Genomic DNA, 10031 nt, shown 5'->3' with positions numbered 1-10031 from the left:
AGACTTGAAGCAAAAGAGCGGACTTTAAATACCATTTTTAAAAAGCAATTAAATTTCTTTGGATCCAAAGCTATTACTTACCCCCTCACCCCTAGAATAGGGGTTTCTAAATTTCCCGTGCCTCTGTACTTGTTTGTGCAACACCCACAGAAGCCACTCTCAGCCACACACACACGCGAGATGCAATATTTGGCGGAGTAGTGTTCGTGTACCTTTAGTGTTTGCTGCGCCCTTTGCACATGCATTTGTGTTGAAGGAAAACAAACTAGAAACCACATCAACAGGAAGCCACTGATACAAAAAGGTATACATATATCAGTGGCTATTATCAGAAAATAATATAATCCTACACATGATTTATATTTTCCATTATTTCAGCAACAGTTTTTTCTGTAATACGTATTGGATCTCATCTAAACACATTAGATCTTGAGCTACTAGTGGCAGCGAGTACAGACACTAAAAAGAAATGGGTATTTGTTTTACAAGCCATCAGGGTGCCCTGTATTCATTTATCTTTTGGAGTTAACTTTTCATATCATCTGATAGATTTATTTTTTTTTTTCCTCAAAGGCAGTATGTTATTTTTAGGGGTAAATGTACAATCATCACGTATCTTCACTACCTGAAGGAGCTCTTACCATACACCACAGTGATTGCAGTGATAGCAGCTAAAGACTTTGAAATCAAACTTGGCAATCAGTATTTTTTTAATATTTAATCAACATTTATGACTAAAACCAAAGCTGTATCTGTGAACAATCAGCTAGCACAAGGCTCTGCTTCTAAGTTAAAAATGAAACAAAACAAAACCACCATGAAGTTTACAGGAAGATGAATACAAAAAATGTGAGAAGCTAAGTTACAGTTCTCTCGCAGAAACCTCTCCCCATTTCTTTATTTTTCTTTCTTTGTATTCCTTCTATTTTAAGCAATCTTTATGTGTAAAATATAGTATGATAACTTCTATTAAACAATAAAAGTTTAGGAACCAGACTGAAGAGTTTCTGAAAGGAGAACACATTTCTCCAAAGGCCATGAATCACTATTAGCTCAAAACTAAGATGCAATCAATTTAAAGAATTATGTGAGCAGTTTCCAAAGATAAAATTTATATTTATTTCCCCATTTTTCACTCCAACTTTCACAAAAAACATGTTATGAGAAAGTGACACAAAGAGAAAGTCAATTACTCAAGAAAACAAGGATAAACAATAACTGAAATTAGCCCTGGCTCCTGGGCATCTGCTTTACAATGGTTTTTAATTGCATGCCCACATGCAGAACCTCTTTTTTTTTGGCCAATTAATGAACAGCCATTCAGATTTTCATTATTATTTGTGTCTCAATGTATGGTTCTTAGGGCTTAGTTTACTAACAATTATTCAAACCTTACCATGAAGGCAGATATTCCCCATTCCTAATAATTTCTACATAACATTCAGCATCCAAGTGCTTCAAACCTACAACATTTTTGTGAAAATACATGCAAGACTAGAGATACTATTATCTTGGTTTTACAGAGAGATTTAAGTTTGAAAGTGTGACTAGCTTGTGGTATCTCCTGTAACATCGACACGGATGATGGAAGGTCAGAACCTTCTAAGGGAGCATTGCATTTTCTTCACTTTAAGAGTGGCTCTCCCTCTTTCTGGAAGTCATGCTCAGTATTCATTGGAGAATGGCTGAAACATGAGGAAGGAAGGGTGTTTACAGTGTCATTGCCATATACCATACAGTAAGTGACCACAAAATTAGAAGTCTTATCATAGCTCTTACATAAAAAGTAGACTAAACCGAGAACACCGACATTTCCCTGGTTCTTGAATGCTTGCCTTTGCAACCCTACTTACACTTTTAGTACAGTTTTTATTTACCAATTATCTCTACAGTATATCCAGAATCATGTGGCTGGAAGTTGAAATAATAAAGAAGAAACAGGTTTTTAATAATAGTGTTAAATGTTTTAATTTTTCACCTTAATACTTTATGTAAAATTAAGTTTCTATCCATTTGCCAGACTTACCACTGAGTTTTTAAATTAAGATGCATTTTTATTCCTGTTTGTTTAGGAGGACACAATAATCAACCATTACCTCCTCTCCAGCCAAATGCAACAATGCAGAGAGTAATCAAATTTGGCAGGCCACTGCTGCAGCTAGTGTTCTCTGTCGCTCCAGCCACAAGGTTTTTAGTACGCCTGTGCATACACTAATTCTCTTAAGCCTGATTTTCCACCCTTCCCACCCATGAAGCTTTGTTACCCAATCCCCTTAGAAAATGTATATAATTGTGTTTTATATATACATATTAAAATTACAATTATTATTAATAATTGTAATTATTATATGTTAGTTACCTTTTCCTCCCCATGTCTTAAGGATAGAAAAAACAGAAAGTAATATAAATCAGGGTAAGACTCAAGGACACTTCCTGATACCACATGGGCAGCAGTACCATACACACTGCCAAAAGGACAGATGTTCTTTGCTTTTCTATTAAAAAAAAAAAAAAAAAAAAATCTGTCTTCTATAAAATGAAATCCAACAAACAGTCTTTTTAGTTCCAATAAATACCCACTACAGATGATCGGTCTTTTTCCTTCTAAGCTCTATACATGCACACAAGCGTGCTCACTCACTCACTCCAAAAAGCCAGATTGCCAGTTTCCTCTACCCCTTTCCCCCCTCCTCTAATTTTCCATTCTTTAATAACCAAACCAAACCACCATGTTTCTTCAACATACATCTTTGGAAGACTAAAATCAAACCACACTACCATTTGCCTCTATTTCAAATGCAATTCTGTCATAACGTCATATTTGGAACAACCCAGGTGAGTCTCTCCAGTTACAGATGAATAAACTCTCAAACTCCTATTTGGATTTTCTGATTAAAACCTTCTTTTCCTGGTCTAATGTAATTAAGTGTTCAGTATGTTTACAGTTCAAAAGAAATAGTTTGAAATCATCTGCAGGTCAGCCACTGGTTTCCCCTGAGTAAATTCTATTCTGTTTCCTTGCTGGTTGTCTGTTTGCAGCTAGTCTTGAACCAGCATTCAAGAAAATCAAATTCTCACGTTTTAATACTGCACATGTACTTTACATCTATACTGCAGCACTGTTTTCAGCATGTGGTAGACTGGATATTGTTCTAAAAGGAAAGAGCTCTTTGTTAATTACAAACTAGCTAATACTTAAAAAAATTAAAATTAATCTCAAAAAAAATCCCTTCAACCCCCCCCCTCTAATTTGCTGTGAATTTAATTATCAGGAAGGCAGCTATTCTCTTCTCTTTACCAAAATAAAAGAGCATATTATGACCTCCCATATTGATGACTAAATAACATTCTCCTATAAAGCAAGAAATTATAAAAAAAACCCTGCACATAGTTTGTCACAGTAGGACTTGCCAAGGACACCAGAAGGTGACTTACATTTAATTCTGTCTTTATTTTTAAAATCCATTAAAATCTATCCATCTCCATGGTAACTCAAAACATATATTCCACCCATACAGTCTCATTAATACTTAGGTTTTGTTTTATAGTCAACCTTTTGTTTGTTTGAAAATATATAAGAACTGTCTAGTTGATCCTAATAATCTGAAATGATATCATAAATCTGTATGTGGAAGTAAATGAAAGGTGAAACGTACTGCATATATTGGTCCTTGGTTTTCTGTTCTTTAAATCCAATAAACTAGCCATAAGTTCTGCGGTCTTCAAAGGAAAGCAATTTTCAAACCAATGATCATAATTTTTCAAATTTTAATGATATAAGACTTGCTTACAAACTAATCTTATTTTACTCTCTTAAAAACTGATGCCTACTTCCAATTCCTTAAAACTCACAGACTTCCACAAATCACTACAAGAGATCGACTGCATTAAATCTCTTAAAAATAGAGAAGGGAAACATAGTAATTATGGGAATCCTTTATAATCTTAAAGTATGAAGCACTTAAACTGAACTTCAGCAAGTCAGTGCTAAACATGGAGATGTACTGAAATGGATTGCATTGTATGGCAGTGTCCTAATAAATATTAACTGTAGATTCTGCATGAGGACTGTTCCACCAAAGAACGGTAGAGGTCATGACATCCACTAAAGACCTCCAGGAAACCATAGCTAATGAATTTATGTAAACACAAGTCTCAATTTAACAAAGCATGAGAAGGAATTTTACTCAACTTTCCAAAGACAACATATCTAAGCAGCATAAAAGCCTACAATTTGGGGTACAAAAACTTCTAACTGGCTACGGTAATGAGTAGACACAAATCACACTGCAACAATTCTATATTGTGGTCTTTATTCTGGTCCCCACGACTCAAGAAAGACGTGGACAGACTGCAACAGGTCCAAAGGGGGGCCATGAAGATCATCAAAGGGCTGGAGAACCTGCCCTATGAGGACAGACAAAAGCAGTTTGGTCTTTTCTCCCCAGAGAAGGCAGCTCAGGGGGACCTCATCACAGTATTCTAGTACACAAAGGGCGGCTACAAAGACGATGGAATCTCTCTCTTCACAAGGAGGCACATGGAGAAGACCAGGAACAATAGGTCTAAGTTGTACCGGGAGAGGTTTCGTCTCAATATAAGAAAAAAATTTTTCACAGTAAGAACAATCACGCACTGGAACAACCTCCCTAGGGTCGTGGTAGAATCCCCATTGCTGAAAGTTTTCAAGATGCAACTGGGCAGGGTGCTAGATAGTCTCATCTAGGCTCCTTTTCCCACAAAAGGTTGAACCTGATGATCTTTTGAGATCCCTTCCAACCTGGGCTATTCTATGATTTATGTCCAGCTTCCCCTTCCATGACTGAACATACCAAATTATAAAAATATCCACCTTATGCATACACCACCAGAGTATTCATCATTCTGTATTCTCCAAATCATTCTGCACATACCCTTTAAAACCCAATCAAGAAAAACGTTCAAGTATTTTCTAGTAATCAAATGACAAATCTGCTAAAAGCCTCTGATTAGGTTGCTAGGCAATCAGATGTTTTCCCAGAGCACTGTTCCCTTTGAGAAACTGAAGAACTAGATGCTACTGAAAGTCAAAATATTTACTCTTACTTTCCTTTATATTCTGTGCAGCACTTAACAAGACTATCACCTGCCTCAAACTCGTATCTGAGTTCCTGGCCACTCCATGAAGATCCATCCTTCACTCAAAGCATAGAAAGATATAAAATTATCCATAATACTGCTGAACATTAGAACATAGGACTATGGATAATAAAGTGATAACTTTGATTCTCTGTTACTGTCAACTGGGGCCAGACAAGCTCTTAAGAGTCTTCTTAGATGTCTCTCTCACAATGCCTGAACAACCACCCTAAAGGAATTTCCTATTTGCAGGTAACCGTGAAAATTACTCAGAAAAAGGAAAGAGGACCACATGTATGTGCAATACCATTTCAATACATGTCTCAGTACAAATACCTCATCTTTCCAGGAGTTTGCTTGCACAGAACTCTAAGTGTCTATGAAACATGCTCAGCCTTGACTTGAAGGAATTCTGTTCCTTCAAAGGAGACCTTCTGAAGTAGACCTCAGATGCAGCATGTCTGGTTTAGATCATACCAGACTTTTTGTCTGACAACGTATTTTAGAAAATGCATCAGCAGTTCCATGTTTTATCAAGTATGAAGCAAAAGGCATCTTACTAAATAAACATATCTCATAAAATACTCCACTACAAGAGTAGACTACATTAGTGATTTAGTGAATGGCCTTTTTTTTTTTTTTTTTTTTAAAGACAAGTTTTGAACTAACGCTTCAAGTTTTTGTGGACACTCTAAAAGACCCAAACCAGATAGCTTCAGTTGCACCAAGTTCCTTAATCCACTCTCTTTTCCTTGATAGGATCCTCAGAAAATTTAAAAGGAGCCAATAGGAAATTTGTTTCAGACAAAGCTGGAAAAAATTCCATCTACTCCCAACACCATTAGGTCTTATTCCTAAAACTAAACAAGAAGTCGCTCCACGCTTCCCCCCCCGCCCCCGACTCCCTTTCTGCACAAAAGTAGCAAATTACATTTACTGAGCTGACCAAATTCTAAATTGGGCAATTATGTTTGGTGTCTCTACAGTCATCTGCTGTTTCAACAGAAATAGTCCTCACATCACATCTTAAACTCTGAGGAATTTTGTTTTACTGTTAAAATAGCTACTATGCTCCAACTGCGAGTTTCAGCGATCTCTTTAGCTGACTTAACAACTCACAGGAGTCTTGTTTGACCTAATTAACGAAAGCTCTCAGAGAACTTGCAGATCCTTTATTTAGAAGTAGTATAAAAATAACAAATCTTATCAACACATACAGGGTAAGAAAGAAAGTTATCTAACTTATCGGTATTAAGTTATACACTGGTCTGGGCAACTACACAAAAGCCACACACATTTCACCATAACAAATGCAATTTTGCATCTTTAGCCACATCTTTGCCTACAGAAGTCTCTCCAAGGTTCTTGCTTTTCTGCTCTCTCTTCCTTGTCCCTTTGGAGCATTCACAAGAACAAGCTCAGCTTCCTATAGCAGCACCAATAATAATCTTACTTTTCTTTCCTCTTCCACTCCATATATTAAGTACAGTATTGGGGAAGGGAATCGCTGGCAGCTTTTGTTTATGAGCCTTTGTAACGCTAAGAAAGGATAAGCAGAACCTTCTTTCAAATTTCTTCAGCTTCCCACAAAACAAAATAGGTATGTTGTTCAAATTAATCTAAAGAACAATATGGAGTATTTGAGCCAGGCAAAACAATAACACAAGATACAGGGTCCACAAGCTTAATGACAATATACATACATATGTGTCTGTATGTGTATACATACACTCACATATACACACACACATCTGGTCACAGCTGTAGTTATCAGAAACTACCCATATTATTGAGCAACTCAGTATACAGTGTTTATGTAGTACAGATTTTCAACACTCAGTTGCTATGAACTCCCTCCCAAAGATTTTATACAACGGCTATGAATATAGGAAAATCCAAACCAACTAGGTTCAATAGAAAAGTGACCTTTTCTGACAGAAAGTAGTTACTAAATCTTCCTGTTTCTGTGCTTATCTTAGAAGCCTGCATACAGGCAGATCAGAAAGTGAAGAACTGCTTTTTTATTTTCCAGTGTCATGACACTGTATCTGTCTGCACACAGCCTACATATTCTAATAGGGGAAAAAATGTGCTCTTTTCATAGAATCATCGAATGTTGTGGGTTGGAAGGGACCTTTAAAGGTCATCTAGTCCAATCCCCCTGCCACAAGCAGGGACATCTTCGACTAGATCAGGTTGCTCAGAGCCCAGTCCAACCTGACCTTGAGAGTTTCCAGGGGTGGGGCATCTACCACCTCTCTGGGCAACCTGTGCCAGTGTTTCACCACGCTCATCATAAAAAATTTCTTCCTTACATCTAGACTGAATCTAACCTCTTTTAGTTTAAAACCATTACTCTTTGTCCTATTGCAACAGGCCCTACTAAAAAGTCTGTCCCCAGAACCATCAAAGTCGTACCATCTTTACTCCTTTAAAAATATTAAATATTTAAATTCTATTACTGATTACTCAGTAACAAAAAAAGGTGATTTTTAGGTAGGCATAGAATTAACTAGGTTATCATTACTGCTACAAAACCCACCCAATATAAATAACAAATTCTGATAGCTTTCATACCAGTATTATTTGCATCCCTTTCCCTTTCCAATTTGAAACCTCCTGCATTTTCAAAAAACTTATTGTTCTGTTAGCATTTAAAGTGTTATGATATCAGAATCCAACTACTCAGAGCATAACATATTACAGTAAAGCAAAGAACACACCATACAGCTTTCTATTTCAAATTCAGCCCTTCCTTTATTTTTCTCCACAGTCTCAGCTTCTAGTTCTACTAAGACTATCACTTTGCTTCCACCCTGATAACAAAAATTATAAGACTATCACAGCCCTGTGTAGTACAGCGAACTTAGACTAATCTTTCCAATATATATTTCACAGACATACAAACTAAAATTACCACACAACTGTTGTAACTCAAACCTATTCAAGCTTCCCCACGCACAGCTTCTTCCTAGTAATAGCACAGACTCTCTGTGGTCAGAAGGAACTGAGGAAGATTGCCAACATTTTACATGAACTGACTTTCCACAACTCTCAAAGTTGTGCTTCACTTTGCCCTTCCATTTCTCACTGTTCTCCTCCCTCCAATTTTTTTTACAGTTGAGCTATTTTATCTTGGAGCTACATAGCATCCCTCTTCAGGCAGTGTTTTAATGGCTCCAGGATTCCTGGGCATTACGTTCCAGTTCCTATTGTTTAACTGAAAGGCAAAGACAAACCTTGTAATGTTTCTCAATGATATTAGTAAAGCAATTTCTTGGAATTTTTAATTGAAACAAACTTGGTCTTTCAAAGTATAATCCAAGTAAGAAATTTGACAAAAAGCAGGAGATGAACATTTCAGCCTATTCAGAGATATTAAGAGATGCTGTACATCTTGTTTGGCAATTGTCTTGCCCTGCAATACTACTAAATAATGAAGTGCCTACTGTTACCATTTATAGGTGCTGACCTACTGAAAGCATCAGCAGTAACAACTACCATTTGAACCTTCACTACAGTAAGAAACTTTTCTACAAAGCTGACTAGGCACAGTAGCATGATAAATAACATTAATTAGATTTCTTAGATGACTCTTTTTACAGTTTGGGAATAATAAAAATTTCTGCTGGTGCTGATCCAACAACAAGCAAGTATTTCCGTTTAGTCTTTTAATATATTTTAAGATACAACCTTACAACATAGCTTCTAGCATGAATACCAATTATAAAATCCTAATACCAGCTCTGCCACATCCATTTGTGCACTTCTGTACACTTTCTCAGGCTTGAAATTTACAGTTTGTAAATGGGACAAATTTCTGTTACCCACCTAACAACAGTGGAGACTGTTCTTCCATGTCAGAAAGGCTATGGTACTACATCAGTAGTCTTGAACATAAAAAACAACTGAAGGTTGTCAAACACTGACAGCTTTGCCCAGGGAATTTGTGGAGTCTCTGTTCATAAGAAACTCAAAACCTGCCTGGATGCAGTCCTGGACAACCTGGTCTAGCTGAACCTACTTGAGAAGGCAGTTGAACTAGATGATCTCAAGAGGTCCCTTCCAACCTAAACAATTCTATGACTACTTCTATATTAGAATTTATTTTTTTTTCTAATTTCTGGAAAAAACATACCACAAAACTGTTTATTTCCTACTCTGAAGCTCTGCCCATTTCTTCTTGTCATGGAACAGATGCCTCCTTCCAAAGTTCTATGAAAATAGTAAATTCTTTCCCCTGTTATTTAAGAATACAACAATGTTGCGTGCAATGCTGTAATAAGTATAATGAGCTAGAATAGAAAGCAGTCCCAGAAAGAAAATCACCAATTGAAAGTTTATAGCTAGAGCTTGCTCTCTCCCTCCGCTCAGGGAACTGACTTTAACAATAAAAAAGAAATAGATTTGTAAAAAGGAAGCATAACTCATTTGTAGGTAAACTGAGTCCCCTTTCTCCAATTCAATACCATTGTCAGTATTACTGTTGTCTTCCTCATCTGACACTGGGGAGAGAGAAAATCTTACAGGAAGAAAATAGAAAAGATTGCTTTATTCACATACACCAGAGAGGTAGGTATTTGAAATGGAAAAAGGAGGAGTACTAGGTGTAAGAGTGGTATAAAAAGAGCATATATACCATGTGCCATGCGTCCCCACCCCCCACCCCCCCCACCCCCCGCAATTCGATTGGATGCTCCTTTCCAAGAAAATTTCTTCAGAGGCATATGATCCCCACAGAATAAGTGGGAGCAACAAAAGTAAAACTAATTTCATAATAGACTTGATTGCTTTTTGAAGGGAGTACGGAACATGGCTGGTTATGATAGAGATACACTAGACTCATTTAGTTGGATCTTTTCTGGATTTATTTCTTAGATATCTAACCACTATCACTTCAGGTTTAAATAAGG

General features: G+C 36.7%; 1 protein-coding gene across 1 annotated transcript in view; it reads right to left on the bottom strand.

Annotated features, from left to right (window-relative positions):
- DOCK3 (dedicator of cytokinesis 3) overlaps positions 1-10031 on the bottom strand; it is a 208404-nt gene that overhangs the window by 180024 nt on the left and 18349 nt on the right. The window lies entirely within an intron of this gene.

The sequence above is a fragment of the Buteo buteo genome, chromosome 21 (genome assembly GCF_964188355.1).
Source record: "Buteo buteo chromosome 21, bButBut1.hap1.1, whole genome shotgun sequence".
Lineage (NCBI taxonomy): Eukaryota > Metazoa > Chordata > Aves > Accipitriformes > Accipitridae > Buteo > Buteo buteo.
This window is presented reverse-complemented; position numbering and strand designations above follow the sequence as displayed.